Source organism: Pinus tabuliformis, chromosome X, assembly GCF_031772625.1.
Source record: "Pinus tabuliformis cultivar Carrire ecotype Pingquan chromosome X, CPIR1, whole genome shotgun sequence".
NCBI lineage: Eukaryota > Viridiplantae > Streptophyta > Pinopsida > Pinales > Pinaceae > Pinus > Pinus tabuliformis.
In genome coordinates, this window is record NC_142308.1 from 466874686 (window position 1) to 466899886 (window position 25201).

At 37.5% G+C, this 25201-nt stretch overlaps 1 pseudogene; it reads left to right on the forward strand.

The window, feature by feature from the left end:
• LOC149140688 (DNA replication licensing factor MCM7-like) overlaps positions 1-25201 on the forward strand; it is a 154041-nt pseudogene that overhangs the window by 16637 nt on the left and 112203 nt on the right.

The following is a 25201-nucleotide window of genomic DNA, read 5'->3' on the forward strand; positions in this document are numbered from 1 at the left end:
CTATGATAAGACTCAACCTCCTATATGACCTTAAGGAAATGGATTCAACAACTTAAAACTTTACTCACCTTCCTCAAAAGATATAGGACCTACAGGAGCTTAACCACCCCTCCAGGTGCCCAAACCCTGAGCTAGATTTATTTTTTACTAAAAACCTCCTAGTTGCATGCAAAATCCTACATCCATGCAATTGTAAGCCTCCATCCACTCCCATAAGCTTGCAAGGGGTAGACTACAGTCTTTTTTAGCCAGTTCTATGTCTTCTACCACAAGATTTGAGCCACATTTTTAGGGATATTTTCCATATCAGTGCCCAAAACTTGATGAGACTTTCCAAGAAACTAAATCACACAAATACAAAACCTATAACACAAAAATTTATCAAGTACTTGACTTAACCAAGCCTAACAATGACAAACATTCCATCAAACACATGATGAACATGAAATCTACAAGTCATGAATGCATATATAAACATATAGATCTAAAACTTATTCGAGGTTTACCGAGAAGAACTATTTCCTTCTCACAATAATTTCCATAATACCAATTAGGTCATGCATTCATTAACCTGTGATTTATCAACCAAACATGATAAGAGCCATAACTTAGATCTATCATAAAACCATGCTTATAACCATCATACAACCAGATAATTAACTATGCCAGAACAACCATTAAATCCACATAATAAGAAGTATATTTACTCATAAGGTAAAATGAAAACTTAGCTCTTATTGACATGTGAAAAAGACAACTAAGTCAAGGACTTCCATGTACTACCCAACCATAGATTGGGTTGAACCAATTCTTTCTTTCAACCAATCACCCCCACGCCATATTCCAAGCTTAATGTGGGATCTCATGGGATAAAAAATCGATAACAACCAAGGGAATCCAGAGATTAAACCACTTCCACCCTCACCATATTGTAATCTCACCTAAACTGGTCCCAAGATCACAAAACCAAAGTAAGTTTAGATGCCTCAAAATTCCTTCACCTTCCTTGAGGAATTTTCCTATCTCCACCCACCTTTTGACGGCTTCCCAAATAAAACCATCTCCACCCCAAACAATTGGGATTTTCCTGAGACTACCTCACCTAGATCCAAAACCTTTCGAAAATCCATAGCTCAAACAAGAAAGAATCCCATCACACCATGGCTATCTAAAAATGGTGAGGAAAGGCTAAAATCATTGTTGAAACTAGAAAAAACCCATGCAAATGACAACAAATGAACCAAATACACACATGCACATACCATGCATGCTAAAACCAGCTAGGAAACCATACATGGAACTTGTTACCTACAAGTATTCTAGTTGAATCTGCTTGATCCAACCTTTCCTTCCTTGATCATTTCTTTCCTTTGCTTTCCTTGTCCTTCCTTTTATTTCTTGCTTTCCTTCTCCTCTTTGAAACCAATTCCAAAACTAAACTAAAAAAAGGTTGTGAATTGATCTTAAAAATCCTTTCTATTATTGAGGCCTTTACTTTCTTCAATTTCCATTATTTTCCTTTAATTTACTCCTCACATGCAACCTGTAACCTTTCACCACCATTTTCTCCTATTTTCCTCTATTTTCAAAAATAAAATGCCAATAATGCCTTTTCCCCTTTCAAATCCTTTTCCATTCCCTTTTCCAATTTCCCTGAGCCGTAATAAACAAAAAGTGATTCACACTAGGTTTCTTTTCCCAACAATTAGCTTGGAATATGTGTCCCATGAACTTGGTCTTATTTTTTCTTTATTAACCTTTATTACATGAAATTTTAAGCTGGGGCTATTACAAATTGCTCCCACTTAGGGGAACATCTTCCTCAGTGTTCTATGACACCTACAACAAGAAAGACCTCTGAAAAACAAAATATACTACTCATGGATCTTTATAAGTTAGCTCGTTGCAGTATTTATAATGAACAACCTATTGAAAACATGAAAACCATATGGTGTAGTGGAGATATATAGCATAACGCATTATGATATTTAAAATAAAAACCACATGTAGTTATGCAAATTTTCTTAAACCAACAAATAATCATACTGTCTATGGAACTTTATAAATCCAACTCGATATAATATTACAATAAAATACACATATGCACATATGCACATTTTCTCTAGCTAGAAAATAAAATGATAATATGCTTGCATCTGCAACAAGGGAATTCATAGGCTCACACCTTCACCCTCAAAGTATTACCACGATTCACCTCCTTCCCAGGAAGTCCACAATCCACTACTAAAGTTAAAGCTGCATCCAATGTCCAATGCTACGATTCATGCAATACCTGTTCTCTCAGTGAACAATTACCGGCTCATTGGTCCAGGGAACAATCCCAATGTACATTTTATTTCATATGGAAATGCTAATGAAAAAATAAATCCATTCCTTGGCATTCCCTTCTCTGCAACATAATCCCTCGGGGAATCTAGTCAACACCCTCTGTGCAGTCACTCACCATACAAGTTCCCCAATTTCCCCTGTCATGGGCGATCTATTCCTTGGCAAGCTTTCCTCGCATCAGAAGGTCTAGAAACCAAGGTATATCGCTTCCTCAAAACCATCATGTTGGTCATAGCATGCTCATGGAAATCAATTGACATTATTGGGTACCAGTGTCGCATAATGGCCCTGCTCCTAAAGTTCTTTAACAACATACTACTACCTATTTCTATTATTGTTTCCACTACTGCTAATTCTTGCAGTTAGTTTCAACCACCAAAACTGGGCATTATCCTCCTTTCCTGTACCAAGCACATAATTTCCATTAGACTAAAAGGAATTGAAACTAATTCAAATCATACCTCATTGGTGGCCCATTAATAAGGTACACTTTCAATTCCATTTACTTCCTGTCACAACAAGTCAAACCAGATCTTTGACCAAATCATCATGTATAAACATATCACATCCAATTAGCTCAAACACAACCATATAAATCAAAATTAAAAATCACATGCCACCATCATAAGTCGAAATCATAGATCACATGTATAATTAAAAACTGAAATAAAATATTGATACTTATCTTTCAAATGATTGTTTTTCTTTTTCCTTTGTCCTTTATCCTTTCCATACACACACTGAATCATTTTCCAAACCTAGTAGGAACCCAATGCCTTCTCTTTAAGAAACAAGGGAATCTTGAGACTAAACTTCCTCCTCCCTCAATATCAGCAACATAGGTATCGTGAGACTAAACTGCATCAACCCTTAATAGAAACAAGGGTATCCCACCTAAACTGCCTAAACCCTCAATATCAATAAATCAAAGCATGCAAAGACTAAACCTCATCAACCATCAATAACAACAAAAAGGTCCCAGAGAGTTCCATGCCTATTTGTCCCATCACACTGTATAATGCATACACATACATAGTGTACAACATAACACATACACTAATGTCCAGTGTATAACAAGAAAAATACACCTACAAATGGTGTACAACAAAACACATACACCTACACCTGGTGTACAACAAAATACATAGACCTAAACCTGGTGTATAACACAACACATACCCTTACACCAGGTGTATGACACGACACATACACCTATGCTCGTTGTACAACACGACACATACACCTACACCAATTGTACAACACAATACATATATTCACACACTGTACAATACCATGAATACACCTATCATGATACAACAACTGCACAATACCCATAGAACCATACCAAATATACACAACACAACATGTACAACGTGTACACAATACCACATGTACACAACACCACCTACACAATGTGTACAAAACGCCAAATGTACACAATACCATCTGCACAATGTGAAGACAACGCCACATGAATGACATGTACATAATACCACATGTACACAACACCACATACATGACATGTACACAATACCACCTGCACATAATGCCCCATGTACAACATGTACACAACACCACATGCATGACATGTACACAATATCACCTGCACACAACACCCCATGTACAACATGTACACATCACCATATGCACACAACACCACATGTACAGTCATGCGCATAACACTACATGTACCGAACAACACATATCCAACATGCGTACAACACCATATGCACATAGCAAAACACATACAACATGTGCACAACACCATATGTACACAACACTACATAAACAACATGTACACAACACAATATATACACAAGACCGTAGATACACAACATCACAAGTACAACATGCACAACATGTACGTCATATACACAACAATTGTACCACACATCCAAAGTGTTATCATTCTGATAATTCCTTTGAAGTAATAAGAAGGAAAAACCAAAGGTAACCACAATCTGCTTTTGGAGATCAGGACCTAGCCTTCCTGATGCTCAGAGAGGGCTCTCTCTTTAAAATTTAACTTTGTTTTAGTTAAGATGTTTTAGGCTAGCTATGATTGTTCAAGGGGTTTTGATTTGTATTTGAGATTGGGTGGTGGGATCTGCTTAGACAAATGGATAAATTGATGTCTTTTAGACCATTGGGCTATGGAGTCAACTAATAAGGAAGCAAAACTAGATTAACTCATTAAAGGGGATGTTCCAAGGGCAAGATAGTAGAGTGTATTTCAAATATTTGAGACAGAGGGGTGAAAAGGTTTCACTCGGGGTGAGAGAGAAGTTAAGGGTTCTCAGACCTGGATAATGAATGAGGAAGGAAGGGGTAATCGAGATCAAAGGGAAATTAAGAATCCTTTAACCTGGATTATTCATGAAATCAATATAAAGCAAAGAGCAATTAAGAATTCTTTAATTTAAATATCAGAAGAAAACATTCAAATGCTTAGCTGTTAAGACAGAGTGTGTTTAAACAAGTTCTGAAATATTATTCCAATTATGACATTTAGATTGAGAAATACATATAAGATTATGATAACTTTGAGAAAAATGACAATAACACATGAAAATACTTGTTTGAAATTCACTCAACACATGAATCCTTGGAAAAGTCTGATCTTTATTAATCAATCTAGCTTGCTCGCTCATCAATTGATACAATAACCTTCTGGGTCTTCTGATCAAAGAGTCTATAGAAATGTCTAATAGAATCCACCCTATGTACTTCGAATTGTGAATTATTTATACAAAATCTTATTACAAATTTTCTCAAACTAATTTGAATTTAATCTAGGAAAGAAAATATCTTCTTGCAAGAAGATAGAGACAACTATTAAACTTCTTCATGTTGTCCCTTTTATTTTGGTACTGTTGGCTTTTATGGTTTGATTTTGAGCCCTTTATGTTGCTTTGTTGTTTGATCTTTCATGCTGGAAGCTTCATTTACTTTAGGCTTTCATCCGATACGCTTTGACACTGATACATTTTGACTCTGCTAATTTGTCTTCATCCTTTTACCATGTTGTTTTACTTTCATTGTACATTAACCTTTTTACTACATATTTCTATAGTAAATCAATTAATTTCTCCCATGTTTCAACATCAGGTAATTGGATTTTTAGCATCCTCCTATATATTTCATTTGCCTCGGTGTATTTAGAAAAAGTAGGCTTATTGATAAACAAGTGTTTTACCTCATGTTGGAGGTAAAACAAGTTTTCAAATGTCTGGTAGAGTACTTTGCCTATTGGCAATGCCTTTATTGATGATGTATTCACACGATATTTTGCTACCTCTCTAATTTTCTTGTTATAATCCTCCTATGTCATGAGCTTGTCATTAATCACTAAGGGACTGGGTAATCCCTTTTCTCTCAAAATTTGGAACTTAGCCATAAATATGTCGATGCCTATCTGCATATTCTCACACTTGTCCTCCAAGTTTTGCATTAAGTTCCTCTTGGAGAGGACCTTTCTAACCTCCAAAACTGTCTCTGTTCTATCTTCTATTTCCAATCCCTGAAGCTCATACTTATTCTTACTATTAAGGAATTGGATATTCCGGTAGCCTCTTCTAGCATTTGTCCTAGTTCTTCCTTTACTTTCTTGATGGCTTCTGTAGCTAGCTTTATCAACTCTACTTGCTCAAAAATAACCTGAATAGATGGTCAAATATCATTGACAGAGTCAATGATATTGGCCCATGGTTGTTCCTTAGCCTACCCAAGGGGTTCTTTGCATGTTAAATACTTTTCCAAGGCTTTCAATCTTTCACTCATCTTGGCATCTTTTTGCACTTCTTATTTGTGCATGATTTTGGCAATCTTGTAATCAGTTTCCAAGTTTGTCACTTTCTCTTTGAGCTTATTCATCTATGTTGTATGTATGGACATTTCTTGCATAGCTTTAACCAACTTTGCTGCTTCTTCACCTAATGTACCTGTTGCTGATGTAGATTCTGTGGAAACTGGTTGTGTTGTGGCCATTGGAGTTGTGGGAGCCGATGAGGCTATCAATGTGGAAGGAACATCCATAGTGACTGCTAGGATGGCATTCACCAAGCTAGTGCTAATATCAATTTGTTTTGATTAGATTAGGCTATCTAATTCCTTTTTTGTCTCCCTCAACTAATCATTTAGATTAAGGACTAAGTCCATCAACTCTTCATGTCTTTTTTTTATTTCCAATACTTCTTGTGTCTGGGGATGTTGCAGTTGAGGTATCTTCAACAAATTACAAATGAACAATAGGCAGTTTTTTTGGGTTGGGCGGGGAAGTGGTTTCCCAAGCCATCACACCGCTTTCATGGAGGAGGCGGTATTTTGGAGGGGTCACCTGATCTATGTTAGCTCTTGAAACGTAGCAGATGGGGGATAGGGCAAAACCAGTTTATTGGGTGGGTAAAGGTCGAACATCGGGTGAACCCGATATTGCTGTGGATCGTTGGATTGGGCGCTAGCGATTGGACGATAGTCGGGTGACAGATGTGCATGGGTGAAATGGGTAGAGCTTTCAGGGGTGCCCGGGGCTTTAATCCTTGGTGGTTTGGTATTATTTTAGGATTTAATCATGGGATTAAATGATCAGGTAGGGTTTAATGACAGGATTACCTTAACTTTACCAAAAATTTGTGAGTTAAGAGGGTTTTGTCGGGGATATGGGATAAAAGTATAGCTTATAGCTAAACTAAGGGTTGGGGTATTACATAAGGGATTTATTTATATATGGGAAAAGTTATATAGGGAGCTATAGTATTATGTTAAAAATTAATATGAAATGAAATGAAATGAGTAGAGTGAACACACCAGTAAGCATAATGTAATATTTGTGCATTTTATTCGCATACAATTTATACTTAGGATAAAATCTTTTTATGGGTATTTTGAATGAAATGAATTTTAACTTGGGGTTGTTTACTTTTCATAGGCAAATGGATTTTAACCTTAGGAAAAAGGGTTTTATTAGGGTAATGAAGGGAAATGAATTTTATGAAGGGAATTCTAACACTTGATGTCCATAAGTCATTAAGTCAAGGGTCTGGTCTCACCAAAAGTCAGAGAAATGTTCTGAGCCTTTATGACTTGAAGGATTTTTAGTATTAGAACTTACTTGTGGATGGGGAAATTAGTAAGTATAGAGATGAAATGAATGAGGGGGAGTTAATTAAATCAACTTGTAAACCATTTTTTTTGTTTTCTTAACTGCTCATGCACATTGAAACATATAATTAAGCATGATAAATGTGCTTTTGTCCAATCAACTTTATACTTCAACAACTTTTCTTCTACTTAACCATTACTTACCCTAACTTTTTTTCTTCATTTATTTGGGTGCATTTAGGCTACCAAACCCTTATCATTCATTTTTATTTTGAAAAATAAATTATCTACCTCTAACCTTATATCTTCCAAGGGCTCAGATTAAACTGATGAGCTCCTTTTATTTTCTCTACCTATCTAATGATCTGCCAAGATTAAGTTGTTTGGTCAGATTTTATTCTCTAACTATAAACATAAAATTCAAAGCATGAAATAGTCAAGATTAAGTAGTTTGACTACCATGGGTTGTGTCATGTATGACAAGTTGCACACAACGATTATTTAAGACAGTGAAGTAGTAAAATAGTAGTGGCATTAAGACTTGCACACTTTCATGATCTTTTTTTTTTTTTTTTCTAGGGGGGGGGTTCATATATTTTCATTTTTTGATATTTTCTTATTCTTTTTGTCCTTTGATATTTCTTTTAGGACATAAACTCTTTAAATTTTTTAATTTTTAATAGGAAAACATTTGCAGAAAGCAAATATACGTAGAATATTACAAGGCTTAACCTTAGCCAATTCAAAATAATGAATCCTATCACTATAGGACTCTAACACAAAGATTACATTGTCTCTTCCACGAAACCTTGCTTTGAGTGTCTCTCCGCCATATATTCTTATCCCAAAATGCCACAGATCACAATGCTCTCATTATGTTGATGTATCTTGTTGGTCACTTTAATTGCTTATTGAATTAAACAACAGTGCTACATAAATTTTCAACCCAGGGAAGTCTTGTTATTTCAAAGGCAACTACGTACTATATGCACTCAATTTTAAAAGTAGTAAAAGTTGTAGTACAAACAAATCACACCTTACTTTAACAAACTGAAGCTCCACTCTAGATTACAGCAATTACACTCTATTGCAGATAACTATCAAAGAATGCTTAATTTCATTCAAAGAGTCATATAATGGAAAAGAATCAATCTGCAAAGGAAAACAATGGTTGTGCTGTAACAGAGAGTCAGGACCCTATCCCCAGAGCGGGAATCTCCAGCACCTGCCTCTGATTAGCTAGCTTTCCAATTCACTCTGTAACTTAATCACCGGTGAAACACTCATGAATTAACTTTGAATAATACAATAATCAATTGAGAAAGAAACAAAGTTTCAGCAAAGGTATTATAAACAATATTCAGCAAACAATACTTGTTAACAAGGCATGAATAAAAGACACACTTGACACACTGCAGAAATATAATGGGTGAATCTTGTGATGAAGGTGGGCCTTGTCCTTCTCACAAGATTCCCCAGGAGACAAGAACTAGAAAAAGATGTTCAGAACAAAATTTTATTCATCCATCAATATGTCATATTACAAAAAGAATTCTAGTCCTGTTCCTTCAACTGAGCCTTTTTCCACCATCCCCCCCCTAATGTAGATGTCTCCTCTTTATAAAGAGGAGACATCTATTACAAAATATTTACATTATAAATTCTATTTTAACCCATTATACAAAAATAGGGAAATCAATTTCTCGTCAACAAAATGTTGTTACAGTAATACTGTCTTTAGATTATAAGCGTTACATCCATTGTAACAGCTTCCTCAGTGATCAGTCTGGTTCCTTTGTTGCTGTCAAATATAGGATGCAAATCTCAACTATTTCAACTTCAAGATTTGCATGTTGTTTCTATTGTTTCAGCAACTGTAAAAATAGTCTCGCAAACTCTAGGCTATTTCAGCAACGCAGACTGCACATCATTCTTTAACTGTTCAGCACTTAACAATTTTAAAGATTAACTATGAAGATATCGTGATTATATGCTAAATAATTAAATGTATAGTGATGAGAAGAATCATTACATACCTTTGGGATAATTGGGTTAAAATACTAACAAGGACTTTTAAATGTAGGTTGAAAAGGATGATATCATGGCAAAATGTATGGTCAAAAAGGGACAATATGAGGTCCTAACATCTCCCCCCAACTGAAGCAGTTGCATGTCCTCATGCAACATTTACTCTGAGTCTGAATCGGAGTACTGGGATGTACAGTGCAAATTAATTATACAGTAAGTATAGAAGGTGCAATCAGCCGAATTTCTGAAGCCCTGGACACTCTGTAATCTCTGCCATGCTGCAAGCTCCTCCTTTCTGGACACCTTGAAGTAGGCCTTATATTGCTGTACTAGCAACCAAAGAAGTGGGAAATGAAAATGATAACCCAACCATTTTTCGCCACAATGTTGAACACATTTAACGTAATTAGGTATTTGTGAAATTGCTGTGTGAAGATTAAGAGGGTTAAATGGATGGTATTCCCTTCTCGCCTTAGGGCAATGTTCCCAGAACAAATTGTTTGCCTGTATGGAAAGAGGTCCTTTCTTTTTGACATACTGTTGACACTCCTCTAACACTGCTGCCTGTAATTCTCTGATATGCTCAGTCATTCATGGTTCTCCTATAACCTGATGATGTTCAGCAATGAAAACAACAGCATTCTATGGTTTAGCTCAGATCCACAGAAGGCGATTTTCTCCATTATGTTTCGCTGAAAGGAAAGCGTTTTGCCACGTGAGGTGATTGGTCATAAAAGAGAAAAAGGCTATAATCTAAATGTCACCAGCCACAGGAATCAAATTAAGCTCTCTATCCTCTGGGATGGCTTCATTATGGAGATAGAGTTCACATAATAGATTCTGTTCACTGACTGACGTTGCTGCAAAGGTTTCAATAAACTGCTCGGGTGTAGACACCTCATGAGGTCGTCCATCTCTGACTGATTTTACTTGGAGGAATGCTAGGCCTTCTGCTAGAAACACAGAATAGTTAAAGGATGGTTTCCTGGTGGCCAGAAGTCTTTGAACTAACTCAAAGATAAGAGACAGTCTAGTTTTCAACTCTTTATTTTCCTTATGCTGTGCAAGGAACTGTTCTAGGACTTCCCAATTTCTATATTCATGATTTTGCCATAATGATTTATGTTCCTACAATGCCTTTTCTTACGACAGGGCATACTCTTTCTTCCATATATCCCTGAGTTCTTGAATGCTTGAGGTCTGAGTGAAGACAGTCTCTACACACGAAGGTTCAGTATGGGTAAACACCGTCTTTGCAGACATTGGTGCAGGATTTTTAGCTTTAACGACTTGGGTAGGCCAGGATACTTACGGTTTCACTTCTTCAGAAATCTTTGAAGGCCCTACTGGTTCTTATGTAACAGCAAGGTGTTCCTTTTTAACTATAACAGGAGTAAATGCAAGAGTGGGTCCAGGCAATGGGACTTCGATTATCCTATAACCCGCTCGAGAATAGAGATCACCATATTGGTTGCACATGTATTCATTATATCGATCCTTTTCCGCACTTTTCTTAGCTGCAAATGCTACCTGAGCTAAAGTATATAGATTAAGTTCTTTTTCATAGGCTTCCCTTGCCATCATTAGCTCCTGCTTATAAACTTGAATCTTGGCTTTTAGGAACTCATTTTCTTGTTGAAGGGAAGCTAACGTGACAGGGCCTTCTATAGCAGTTGCAGTTTTTGTAGGTGGTTCAAGTGGATGGGAAGATCGTTGTTCGTTGGTATCTTCATTATTTGTATCTTCAGCAGGTGGTTCTTGTGTGACAACTGTTGGGTCATCAGCTAGTTCTCTAACAGTTATATCCTCCTGAACATACGAATTTTTCATATCAACCGACTGAGTGGTCAGTTCTTCTGTAACAGCTATAGTTTGTGCAGTACCCTGGTTATCTACACTTTGCTCATCAGCAGGTGACTCTTGTGTATCAACCGCTGAGTCCATAGTAGCCAAGTCTTGGTCTCTTTTCTGGTCATGGTCATCAACAAGTGGTTCTTGTGTGACACTTGCTGAGCCAGTGGCTGGTTCCTGTGGGACAACTACATGTTGATTATCTATTTCCTATTTACCAGTAGGTGGTTCTTGTGTGACACCTGTTGAGTTAGTAGCTGCTATGTCCTCATCTATTTCCTAATCATGATCATCAGCAGGTGGTTCTTGTGTAGCACCTACTAGACTAGTAGCTGGTTCTTATGGGGCGGCTACCTCTAAGTCGTCTATCTTTTGCTCCTCGGCAAGTGGTTCTTGTGTAACACCTGTTGAGTCAGTAGCTGGTTCTTGTTGGGCAGCTACCTCTAGGTCGTCTATCTTTTTCTCCTCAGCAGGTGGTTCTTGTGTAACACCTGTTGAGTCAGTAGCTGGTTCTTGTGGGATAGCTATATGTTGTACATCCTCTTGGGTCTCTACTTTTGATAAATTAGCAGCTGGTTCTTGTGGAGCAGCTGCGTCTTCTGAAAGGAATGATGTCACAAAATCCTGAACATTTTGCATTTCGGTACCCGAGGGTGAGGAAGGTAAGGATTTGGGGTTTGGTGGGGTATGGGGTTTTAGGATAATGGGTGGGGAATTTGGGGTGGCGGTCTCTGTTGCTGCTTCAGAAGACGTCCTCCTTCATCTTCGAGGTAAGGAGGCAGGAAAAATAGTGGTTTTTCTTTTATGGATAGCCTTCTCTAGGGTAGGAGGGACATCAGAAGTGATAGCTTCTTTAATTGAGGCCCTTGTTCGTCTTTTTGATGGGGGCACAACCGTTTCTTGCCTTTTCCTTTTCCTTTTTAGCTTAGCCAGGGGAATGTCATCGTCTGAATCATCGCTGGGGATATGGACAGTGGGAGTGGATGATCCAGGTAAATTATGGGGTGGGGTTGATGCAATGGAGGGGTCAATTGGACTAAGTATCACGGGTGACTGTCCTTGCTTTCCTAGTGCAAGGACCCGACAGGGGGCTCGACTGATAAGGAGAGGATGCCCCCGGCAAGGCTCGACCAATACCCCCCCACCCAATAAGTAAATTGAAATTTATTGCTTGCTTGACGTTAGGAAAGCAAGGAATTTATTACCTATCTCGCACCGGGCAAGGACTGGTACGGGCTTGCTTGATGAGTTTCGGCTGTTGCTTGAGAAATTTCGGCAGTTTCTTGAGGATTTTTGGCTGCTGGTTGAGTAACTTCAGCAACTTCCTGGGGGTTTTCAGCTGCTGGTTGAGGGATTTCAGCAGCTTCCTGGGGGTTTTCAGCTGCTGGTTGAGGGATTTCAGCAGCTTCCTGGGGTGGGTTGTTAAGGGGAGGAGGATTCTACAGGGCAAAGCCCCTCAGGATTAGAAGCTGAACCAGGCGATGGTGAGTGAGGGAGAGGAGTGGGTACTTTGCATTCATGGAATAATGTGACATATTCTTTAGACACCCAAGTAGATAGTATGGCATATTTAATAAACGACCATGTCTTAAATGATTCAATAACACAAAGTCATGCTGGTACACTACCTGGTAACATCCTTCGCAAGTGAGGTAGTGCTTGACAAACTCTGCAACCTTTGGCCATGGAGGTGGTAATGAATGCAGTGCAACACCCCTGCCTTTAGGTTCGATCCGCTCCCTAGGTAGAAGAAAATCTTGCTGTGCATTCAGAATGATGTGTTTACGGTCGAACCAACGAATGCCATCGGCTGGTAATCCTGAAGCCTGTGCTATATCTTCCTCTGTTACTAGAATTCGCACTCCCTGAACAGTAGAATAACCTTCCTTTAAATTACGTGTGAATTCTAAGACTTGCTAAGAATCAAATTCCTCGAGCCTTCGGAAATAATCCACCTAGCCTGCTTGCAGAAAAATTTGATATGCTTTTGGGTGTAATTCCAATAGAGCCATTGAACCAGGTTCATTTCGAACAACGTTACCTCCCATAGTTATCAGTTCAGTAAAATGCACAATACAGAGCCAAGTTACCACAGTCGAGACAGAGTAAGATATTGCAAATGAGGTTATGACATAATAAGACAGAGACGGGGTGACGAAACACGATCGTAATAAAAACGACAGTGATTGGCATATCGGGTAGTGATTGCAAAATTTTGATATTCCCCCTAAATTGTGGCTAAAATGATAAGTTTTGAATGTACGGTGATTTGAGCAATCATATCAGAATCTTCTCATTAACTATAGTTTAATATTTACACATAAACACGCATACCTCACATTTTACCTTCGATTGTTGTGTTGAAAGTATAATCTCATCGTTTAATAGATCACCAATGGTTATGGGAAAGGATTGTAAGATATGAGGGTATTTATATGAAAGGCTTTCTCTATTCATAGGAGGTAATAGTGAAGGAACACAATTATCGGAATGAATGGCTGATTCTCTCAATGGAAAGTGATATGTATTGGTCATTTTTGAGAGGAATTGATGCCTCAATTACAGAAAAATGGGAAAATTGATGCTTTTTCGGAAAGATGGAAAAGTTGGTGTTTTGGCAATGGAGAAATCGGTGTCTCAGCAATGGAGAAATCGGTGTCTCAGCAATGGAGAAAATGGGGTAAAGTTGGTGTTTCAGCAACGGGGAAAATGGGCAAAGATTGGTGTTTCAGCAACGGCAAAATTGGTGTTTCAGCAACAGGAAAAAGAGATGCTTTTGTTAAAGAAAAATAGGAAAATGTTTCTGAAGGGTAGTATGAGTGGATAGATTATGAATTGAAGTGGAATAGCAATGTTTCCCAAGCTGAAACTTGATCCTACTTGTAATGCAATTGTTCCTTCAGCCAGCCTCCAAATCTAAGACTTGCAAAATAATAAATTGTAATATGGCAGCCCTTGACAAGGATTATTAGTTAAGTAATCTAATCTAATAATAATACAAGAATATATAATTCAGAGATTAAGTGCAATGAAGGGCAAGAGGCTCCCCCAAAAATATATAATGTGAATCTGCAATGCAAGTGGCCTTAAAATCCTCCTTAGAAACTGGGTGCTGGTATAGATGAAGCCGATACCCATTTACTAATAATGGAGTTCTAGAACCATCAATTATTAGGAGCCTTACTATTCCATTAGGAAAAATAGTATCTATCTCGTAAGGTCCCAGCCACCTTGTTCGTAGTTTCCCTTGAAAATTTTCAAACCTGGAATCATATAATAAAGCCCAATTGCCTTTCTAGAACTACTTATGCTTAATAGTTTTATCATGCCACCTGGTTCTTTGCTGCTAAATCATAGCTGTTTGATGGATGACATCCAACCTTTTTTCATCCAATTCCTGCAGCTGCTGCAACCTAGCTATCTGTGCATCTGTCAAATCAAGGTTAACAGCTAAAGCAGTTCTTAAGGTTTTAATTTCAAATTCCACAGGAAAAACAATGCTTTTACCATAAACCAATTCATAGGGTGAAAAACCTGTAGTGTTTCTCCAAGTAGTTCTGTAAGCCCATAATGCCTCAGGTAGTCTTTGAGACCAATCCTTCCTATTCTCCTTCACTGTTTTTGTTAAAATGGTTTCTATGACTTTATTTGTACTTTCCACCTGACCATTAGCATGGGCGTGGTAAGGTGTAGTCATTTTATGATTGATATGATATTTTTGAAGCATAGCTTTAAAACCATGAGAATTGAAAGGAGGTCCTCCATCTATGACTAGTTCTCTAGGCACCCCAAATCTAACGAAGATTTCTTCAAATAAAAGGGTTAGAACAGATTCTTCATTAGCGTTAATAAGTGCTTTAGCTTCCACCCATTTAGTCATATAATCTGTACAAACCAATATATAAACTCTTTGGTTGGATGGAGGATTGATGGGCCCTACAAAATCTAGAGCCCATCTTTCAAAGGGTTCAAGTATTACCTGAGGGTTCAATGGCATTTCATCTCTATAATTGGGTTGGCCCATTCTCTGACAACTGTCGCAGGCCCTGACATATTTCTTTGCATCCTTGAAAAGTGAGGGCCAATAATAACCCATCATGAGAATTTTATGTGATGTTCTCTTATCAGCAAAATGCCCACCATAAGGGCCATCATGAAAAGCCTTCAATATATCATAAACCTCATCTTCTCTAATGCATCTTCGGATTTCCTGATCAAGTCCTGTATGAAAAAGACACCCACTTATCTAGCTATACCTAGCACTTTGTTGAATGATCCTTCTTTTCTCCTGATGTGATAGGTGTGCTAGTAGCTTCCCTGCAACTAGATAATTGGCAATGTCTGCATACCATGGTGAGTGAGCAGATACTGGAAACAAGTATTCATTCGGAAATGAATCATCTATTGGAGTATTATCATCAATTTTTATCCGAGAAAGGAAATCAGCAACTACATTTTCTTTACCTGGTCGATCCACAATTGTAATATCAAATTCTTGTAGTAACAATAACCACCTGGTAACTCGAGCATTTGTAACAGATTTATTCATTAAATACTTGATAGCTGAGTGGTCAGTATGAACAAAAGTAGGATAACGAGTAATGTAATGTCGAAATTTATTAATAGCATAAATAACTGCTAAAAATTATTTCTCGGTAACTGTGTAGTTAAGCTCAGCATGGGTCATATTCTTACTAATGAAATAGATAGCATAAGGAATATTGTTTTCTTCTTGACCCAAGACAGCTCCCATTGCAGTATCCGAAGCATCACAGAATTTATGAAAGCGAAGTGCCCAATCAGGTCCCCTCAGAATAGGAGTTGTAGACAACTGATGCTTAAGTTCATCAAATGCTTTATGACAAGCATCAGTCCACTTAAATTCAGCATTTTTCATAAGTAACACAAACAAAGGAGAAGCTATTTTAGAAAAGAATTTGATAAATCTTCTGTAATATCCAACATCTCCTAAAAAACTTCTTACATCAGTTTATGTTTTAGGAATAGGAAGGGTCTAAATTACCTGTACTTTGGATGGATCCACTTGAATCCCAATGAATGAAATGAAGTGTCCTAGTACAATTCCTTCATTCATCATCATATGACATTTTTCGGTACTCAAAGAAAGATTAGCTTGTATGCATCGTTTAAGTAATTTCTCAAGGTTTTGTAGTGCATCTTCAAAAGTCACACCATAGGGGGTGAAATCATCCATAAATATCTCCAAAGAATCATTAAGCATATCAGAAAAGATTCCTATCACTGCTCTTTGAAACGTTGCTGGAGCATTACATAGACTAAATGGGAGAACTCTATAAGCAAAAGTCCCCCAAGGACTAGTAAAGGTGGTCTTGTCTTGATCTTGAGGTGTGATTCTGATTTGGTTATATCCACTAAAACCATCTAAAAAGGAAAAGAATTTCTTTCCTGACAAGCTGTCTAGCACCTGATCAATAAATGGCAAGGGGAAATGATCTTTTTGGGTAGCTTTATTTAAAGCTCTATAACCTACACACACTCTCCATTTCCCGTTTTTCTTAGGTACTATTACCAATGAAGAAACCCATTCACTATCAGATATGGGGTATATAAACCCTGCATCAAGCAACTTTTGAAGTTCTTCCTTAACAATTTCCCTCAAATTGGGATTCATTCGCCGCTGGGGTTGATAAACTGGTCAGGCCCCCTCCTTAATATGGATACGCTGAGTACATAATTCAGGAGAGATCCCCTTCATGTCCGTGTAGTCCCATGCGAATGCTTCCTCTTTCTCACGGAGCAACTTCATTAGCTGTTATGTTTCAGCATCTGATAAATTGGGGTTTATGTTCAATGTTTTGCCAGGTTCAATTTCTACTGTTATGCTTTTAGAGGAGATAGCAGTTGATGTTTGAGGTAAATTTTTAGATTTAATCTTTTCTTGTGTTTCAGGATCCAGAATTTCAGTTAACTGATTATATGTTTCAGAAGTAACTGATGAAGGTTCAGAGATAAAATTACTAATTACTTCATCTTTTGTGGTGTCTTTAAGAGTTAAGGCTTGTCCAATGGTCAAAATGGGTTGAGTATCATTATCCTCATAGTCTAACCATACAGAATCATCATTGTTAATCATAGGTGTAGCTTGAGGGTACAGCATAAGCTACTTAGTTTCACATCCATTCAAAATTGTCATTGAACCTAATCTACAGCTGATAAAAGCATCTGTTGTAGCCAGCTAGGGTTTCCCCAAAATCAGGGGATGTCCCCCCAACTTTGCTTTAGTCTATAATACAACAAAGTCAGCTGGGTAATTCTAGGATTCGACTGAAATGATCAGGTCTTCAATAACCCCCTCTGGTTTTATTTTGGAATGATCAGCTAATTCCAAGATAGTTGGTGTCTCTCTAATTACATTTTTCAACTGTAACAGCTGTGCAGTTTCAAGGGTCATAATATTTATTGAAGCACCTAGGTCTACCAAAACTCGTGAAACAATAGTTTTTTCGACCTGTACTGTGACCGTGGGGTGACCAGGATCACCATATTTTATAGGAGGAACTTTTCCTGACATTAAAGTAGCTAGATCACCCATCACATGAACTGTAAGGGGATCTTTAGCCTTCCTACCTGGTTTCTTCATGAAAATGTCTCTGACAGTTCTGGCATAGATTGGCACATCTCTGAGTGCTTGTAAAAGTGGAATTTTAACATACAGATTCTTCAATTCCCCTAAAAGGTTAAAAGCAGGTGGCTCAGGCGTCTTAGTGAGAGCCAAACGCTCAGGGAATGGTGGCTCTGCTGTTTCAGCAGTTTTATTAAAGGATGGCTTGATTGTTTCAGCATCCTTATTAGATGATTTATTATTTTCTGTCTCTTCTTTATCAGAGTCGGAAGAGGTAATATCATCTATAATCAGCTCAACTACTCTCCCAGATCGTAAATGAATATCATTACATTGCACGGGAGATGTAGGCAGGTTCTGAATGTCGATGACTTGCACAACTTTATTATTATTAGGGTTAGGGTTCGATTGTATAGGCAGCTGAGGCTTCATGGTTTGATTATTCAGTGGGGTACCTGACGGGAGAGAAATTTGTTGCTGGAACTGAGGAAATTGGTTTGTGAACGGAGTTTGTTGAGCTCTCCAGTTTGGATTCCATTGGTTAAAATAAGATTGCTATAGAAGCCAGGGCATCCACATTGCAGGGTCTATAGAGGGAGGGTTTGTTTGCTGCATGGGTGGGAAATTCATTTTATTAAAGGGTGGGTATTGCATTTGGTTAAAGGGCGGGTAATTTGATTGATTAAAAGAAGGATAATTATTCCAGTGATTAAAGGGCATACTAGAGTTCATACCTTGTCCTCGTGGTTGCCATTGCCTCCTCTGTGTCAGCAGATAAACTGCTTCAGCTTCCTCCTCAGTTGGTTGTAACGTTGCCTTTATCCCTGGTAAAGAGGGGCATTGTTGAGTTTCATGGTCCTTCTCACAAATGGTACAGATTGGTACCTTGTCCAGTGGGCATTCCCTCAGTGGGTATTTTTCTTTGCATTTAGGGCAGAAAATGGCCAAAGCAGCTTCTGCTTCTGTCTGCTTCTTTTTAACCTGCAAGGTATCAATCTGTGAAGCAAAAGAAATTAACATTTCAGTCTTGAATTCTTCAAGTAGATTACCTATTTCAGCTCTTGTTACTCCTCCACTGGCTGATTTCTGGACCCTTGAATAAGTATTATCCCTTCTCTTTGATTTATTTGCAGCTCCTCTTGAACACCTCTTGCAGAGGTTAATGATTTCATCATATGATTCTTTAGATATATCCCCTTTACCAAGCATATTTAACATATCTAAACAATCATCCCTTACCCCTTTCAATAATATTGTTTTAAGAATATCTTTACTTACATCAGGGTGCTCAGATCTCTGCAGATTATACTGGAGTCTTTCCACAAAGTCCTCCAGATTTTCATCTTCCTTCTGAACCATCTTGAATAATTCCTCCCTTTTTTCTCTCGTCCGGCAATAGTCTTGGTATTTGGCCAGAAATTTCTCCTTCATCTGATCCCATGTTGTGATCACATGACCTCCCAAGATCATTAACCATCTTAGTGAATTTCCTTTTAGTGTTGCTGGAAACAACTTTAACTTTTGAGCATTATTAACATAATCATAACTTCTGCACAATATATCAAACTCGAAAAGAAACTCATCAGGGTCTTCAGAGGATAAACCATGGAAGTTAGGTAGGGCTGAGAGTGGAATATTATTCATAGGAGTTGTACCTCTGGGAAGTTCCTCAATATGGAATTCCAAGGTGGAGAGAGAATTCTCATATCTTCCTTCACCTATACGTCCTCCACCAAAGATTCCTTCATTGTTTCCATCCATTGGTTGCTTTCCTGATGCACTTGCCCGGTCTTTAGTGTTTTCCGTTGGACTCTCAATGTCCTGAACTGGTTCCTCAACTTCAATATCTTCTATTGGTTCTTCAATTTCAATATCTTCTACTGGTTCTTCAACTTCCTCCACTAGTTCCTCGATATGTTCTACTGTTTCTACAACCCTTTTAGGTCCCACTACTTCCTCTGTTTGGTAGTCCGTTTGGAGAGAGTGCTGAGTCTGTGGCCTCCGAGAGCTTAGCCTCTGGGATGTCTCAGCTTTTGAAATAATCTCATCGATGAAAGTTTTTCTTCCTCCTCTTCCTTTGCCCTTGCCACCTGTAGGATTAGTTTTCTTGCGTCCTCTCATGCATCCTGCATATCTACAAGAAAATCATCAGTACTTTTAAAATCTATAATTTCCTTCCCCGGTAACAGCACCAAAATGTTGGTCACTTTAATTTCTTATTAAATTAAACAACAAAGTGCTACATAAATTGTCAACCTAGGGAAGTCTTTTTATTTCAAAGGCAACTGCGTACTATATGCACTCAATTTTAAAAGCAACAAAAGTTGTAGTACAAACAAATCACACATTACTTTAACAAACTGAAGCTCCACTCTGCATTACAAAAATTACACTCTATTGCAAATAACTATCAAAGAATTCTTAATTTCATTCAAAGAGTCATATAATGGAAAAGAATCAATCTGCAAAGGAAAACAATGGCTGTGCTCTAACAGAGAGTCAGGACCCTATCCCCCAAGCGGGAATCTCCAGCACCTGCCTTTGATTAGCAAGCTTGCAAATTCACTCTGTAACTTAATCACTGGTGAAACACTCATGAATTAACTTTGAATAATACAATAATCAATTGAGAAAGAAACGGAGTTTCAGCAAAGGTATTATAAACAATATTCAACAAACAGTTCTTGTTAACAAGGCATGAATAGAAGACACACTTGACACACTGCAGAAATATAATGGGTGAATCTTGTGATGAAGGTGGGCCCTGTCCTTCTCACAAGATTCCCCAGGAGACAAGAACTAGAAAAAGATGTTCAGAACAAAAATTTATTCATCCATCAATATGTCATATTACAAAAATAATTGTAGTCCTGTTCCTTCAACTGAGCCTTTTTCCACCATCCCCCCTCTAATGTAGATGTCTCCTCTTTATAAAGAGGAGACATCTATTACAAAAGATTTATATTATAAATTCTATTTTAACCCATTATACAAAAATAGGGAAATCAATTTCCTGTCAACAAAATGTTGTTACAGTAATACTGTCTTTAGATTATAGGCGTTACATCCACTGTAACAGCTTCCTCGGTGATCAGTCTGGTTCCTTTGTTGCTGTCAAATTTAGGATGCAAATCTCAACTGTTTCATCTTCGAGATTTGCGTGTCGTTTCTATTGTTTCAGCAACTGCAAAAATAGTCTCGCAAACTCTAGGCTATTTCAGCAACATGGACTGCACATCATTCTTTAACTGTTCAACACTTAACAATTTTAAATATTAAGTATGAAGATATCATGATTATATGCTAAATAATTAAATGTATAGTGATGAGAAGAATCATTACATACCTTTGGGATAATTGGGTTAAAATACTAACAAGGACTTTTAAATGTAGGTTGAAAAGGATGATATCATGGCAAAATGTATGGTCAAAAAGGGACAATATGAGGTCCTAACATATCCCTCATGATTACCAATCTATAATATAAACATAGCCATAGTAAAAACACATAATATCAAATCATATCCACATGATACTAACCTCTTAGATCTTTCAGGGATACTCTTCGCGCCTAATACCAGGAACCTTCTCATGCCATTCACCTACATAAGCAATCATTCCTCCATAAGAATGATGACTGATAACCTACCAAAAAATGACATACATACACACATGTATGCATATATAGTCAACAACATAATCATGATCACAAAATAATTACCAGATACCATAAGGTCAAGGTTATGAGAACTCCCTTTATCCATGCATCACATGCAGAACATTGAGAAAAATAGTTCCCAACATAGCCAAGGCATCCAATCCATTAAATCCATTTACTTTACCTTTCCTGTTATCTTTTTCATGATTGTCTTGCCACCATCCATTTGCCACAATGGACCCAACCAATCCAAATGGCTATCATATTCTTACATTCAACTTCCCTTATACATGCACTGGGCTTCATCTGGGACTTATCTTACATGTTGGGTACCACACAAATCTCCCTGGGATCCATTAACTTCTTCCTTCCCAACCAATTCTCAATACCCTCAAAACATAAAAGGAAAGAACCAAAAGCAAACCCTCGAAACCTAGTAGCAATATGACACCACAACAAAGTGGCATGGCCATGTAAGAGACACAAACAAAACTACAAATCAAATGAAACCAAATCACAAAGGACCAAAAGCATGAATCTAGCAATGAACATCATGACTCAATCCCCATCGATTCCCCATACTTCGAAAGGAAAGTTGAACCTATGCCTTGTTCAATATTTCACAGAAATATCTTTTTCCATGCAGCTCCCTGCATCATACTATCATAAACACATAACTTTTAGTGTATAAATAAATATAAAAATATATTGGTTACCCTACCTTGTTGTGCCATGCATGCTTCCTTGTAACTGAACATGTACATATATCATTTCTCAAGGGACTCCAATTCCTTGACAATTCCAACTATAACTGGAAACCAATTGTGGTACCTGTCAAATACATTTTCATCAATCTAACACATATCCACATAATGTTAGAAAAAATCAAGGTTAAGAATACTTCTTGTATTTGTGCAAAGCATTCATTCATTATAATTGCATTTTCCAAACATAGCCAAAGGAATTCTCACCCAATTCCTTTGTTTCACTAATTTTTCCTTGCTACAATTGAGTCTTGCTTTGTGTTATCACATCACTGACCTATTAGTTACATAAACAAATCAATTATTACCTTGTCATGCTAATACCAAGCATGATTCCCTGCAACTCTTTACAAATGTTAGCCACATTTTCTAAATATCAAGCCATCATGTCTATAAATTTGAAATCATCCTTTACCAAGACTAACATCCATGTCATAATCAACTTACTGTCACAAATCATAATACTGCAACTAGCACCCACTTGTATTCAAGTACATATCAACGATATCAACATATATTTAGTTAGTACAACCATCTTAAAACAATATCATGCTTTCATGCAATCTAACAAACACATAGTGACATCATACAGTTACTCAAATATTCAGATAACTTGTAAACATACCATATTAGGTAAACCAAATAGATGACATAGTCAAACTCCTACCTCAATGTGTCTCAAAGGAGGCTATCACATCAACATAATTTAGTCTAGATATGCATGATACATAATAATATAAAGAACTAACTATCATTCAAGCACCATCAACACAACAATTCTCACCCATATGACCATATATAATAATAATAACACGATTTCCATGCATGTTATTGCAATGCATATAAAAATAAGTTTCTACCTTTCATGACCCTTAGATGCATGGGCATATGAATGCATTAATCAACTAATATATATCATGCATGTAACAACAACAATGATAGAATGATAGGCATGTATATAAACATAATGTATATAATAACCGTTAACCAGCATACGTACATACCCAAGATACAAACTTGTATGATGGTATGATTTTGCCCCAATATCTAATGTTGTTGTTAGAGTCAGTGTTTTCATACTACCATCAGTGATCAAAATTCCTCTTTTATATCATATTACTGTCCCATGTTGAAATTTTTTATCATTCCACCTAGGTCCTCATGAAACAATTTACTCAGTGGTGGTAGCCCTAGTCAAAATCCCATTCTCCCTCAAAAAATCAATGTTTGTTGGCACAACTTCCTGTGTCTTACTGAGCATACGTTCATTTTTAAAAGCTCATTTCATCATGTCTTGTGTGAGTCAAGTCTACATGAAGTCTGGTTATTCAAGGTCCCATTAAGCCACTAGGCTTCATTCCTCCAAGGTCCAATAAAAACACCATTCACTGCACAAGGTCAGAAAAAGCATGAGAGTGAAAGAAACAATGTCCTTTTTTCATTCAAAGAGGATTTCCAAGCATGTAACTATGGTTGCCAAAGCTCTAATTTTCATTCCAAAAGTAAAATTTTTGTTTCAGATTGTAATTTTATTTCAAAAAGAGAGATGTAATAATTTTATTTATTTATGTAATTTTATGTTTATCATATGTAATAAGTCACTATTCCTAGTTGTTTACTCAAACTCTATTGCCAATATCATCCAAGTAAATTCAAAAGTAAATATTTCCAAAACTCCAACATCATCCACCTGCAAAGGAAAAAGTCAGAAAGGAAATTAGAAAAGAGGTCAAAAAGGTGAAATAAAACATTAGAAAGTGTGTTGTAAATTTAAAAGATAAAATTCACTCAGTTATAAAGGACTTCTTAGCTTCAAACTCAAATTCATTTGCCTCTTACCACTGATTGAGAAAACCCCAAGAGACCCTTTTCACAGTCTAGGAAAAAATCCAGCAGAATAGAGCAGGCACTGCACGTTCTCTTCTAGCATTGCACGTTCTCTTTTGGCGTTGTGCGTTTACCCAGTGCTCACATTTCCTTAAGGCATTGCGCGTTCCCTTATGGCGTTGCGTGCTTTCCTAAGGCACCGTGCACTCTGCATTGGCGTTGCACTTTTGTCTAGGAAGGCTAAATTCATCTCCTCAGCTCCTCCAAAGTGCATTCAACCTCCAAACAGGTAAGTAGCAGCTAAGGAATGTGTTTTTCTTCCTCCTCAAGTCACTCCCAAAGTGTTTTAAAGATTTAATTGAATATTTGGTGTTTATTCGATATATAAACCCTAGATTTCCCCCAGAAACTACCTTTCACTCTCAATCCCTTTTACACACTCTCCTACACCTTCCTTCCCTTTCCCTAGACATGTTTATCCTAGATACCCTCTAACCCTTTGTCCCAAAACCCTAAGTCCTAGGTGATACAACTACTTAGGCTCCCAAACCCCCTATATTATAGACAATTTCCCCTATCCCCAGGCTATCATACTACTACCCTTTATCCCCCTCCATTACATATATATCCCTTCACCCATCATCTTCATATTTACTCTTCCCCTTCAACTCCTTCTTCCTCTATCATCATCTCGTCCGCATAAACACCTTTTCTCGGGCTCTAGTGTGGGTGAAAATGTGTAAATTCCTTTAAGAAATTCCTTCGGCGAGTTCTGGGTTTTGGTGCCTCAACTCAATGGGGTCCTTACTCCTCTTGGCTCTGGAAAAAGCACTACCTCACTCTATCTAGTCTATCTTTAGGAGTTAAGACCATCGAATGATGCCATATACAATGATTTCAACTCATCACTAGGCCCTAACTCTTACCCACGTCATTTCCCCTTCCAGCATAGGGACAGGCAGAAACCATACGTTCCCACTACCTTCTACCTACCTAGGGTTTGATATTAAACACCATGGC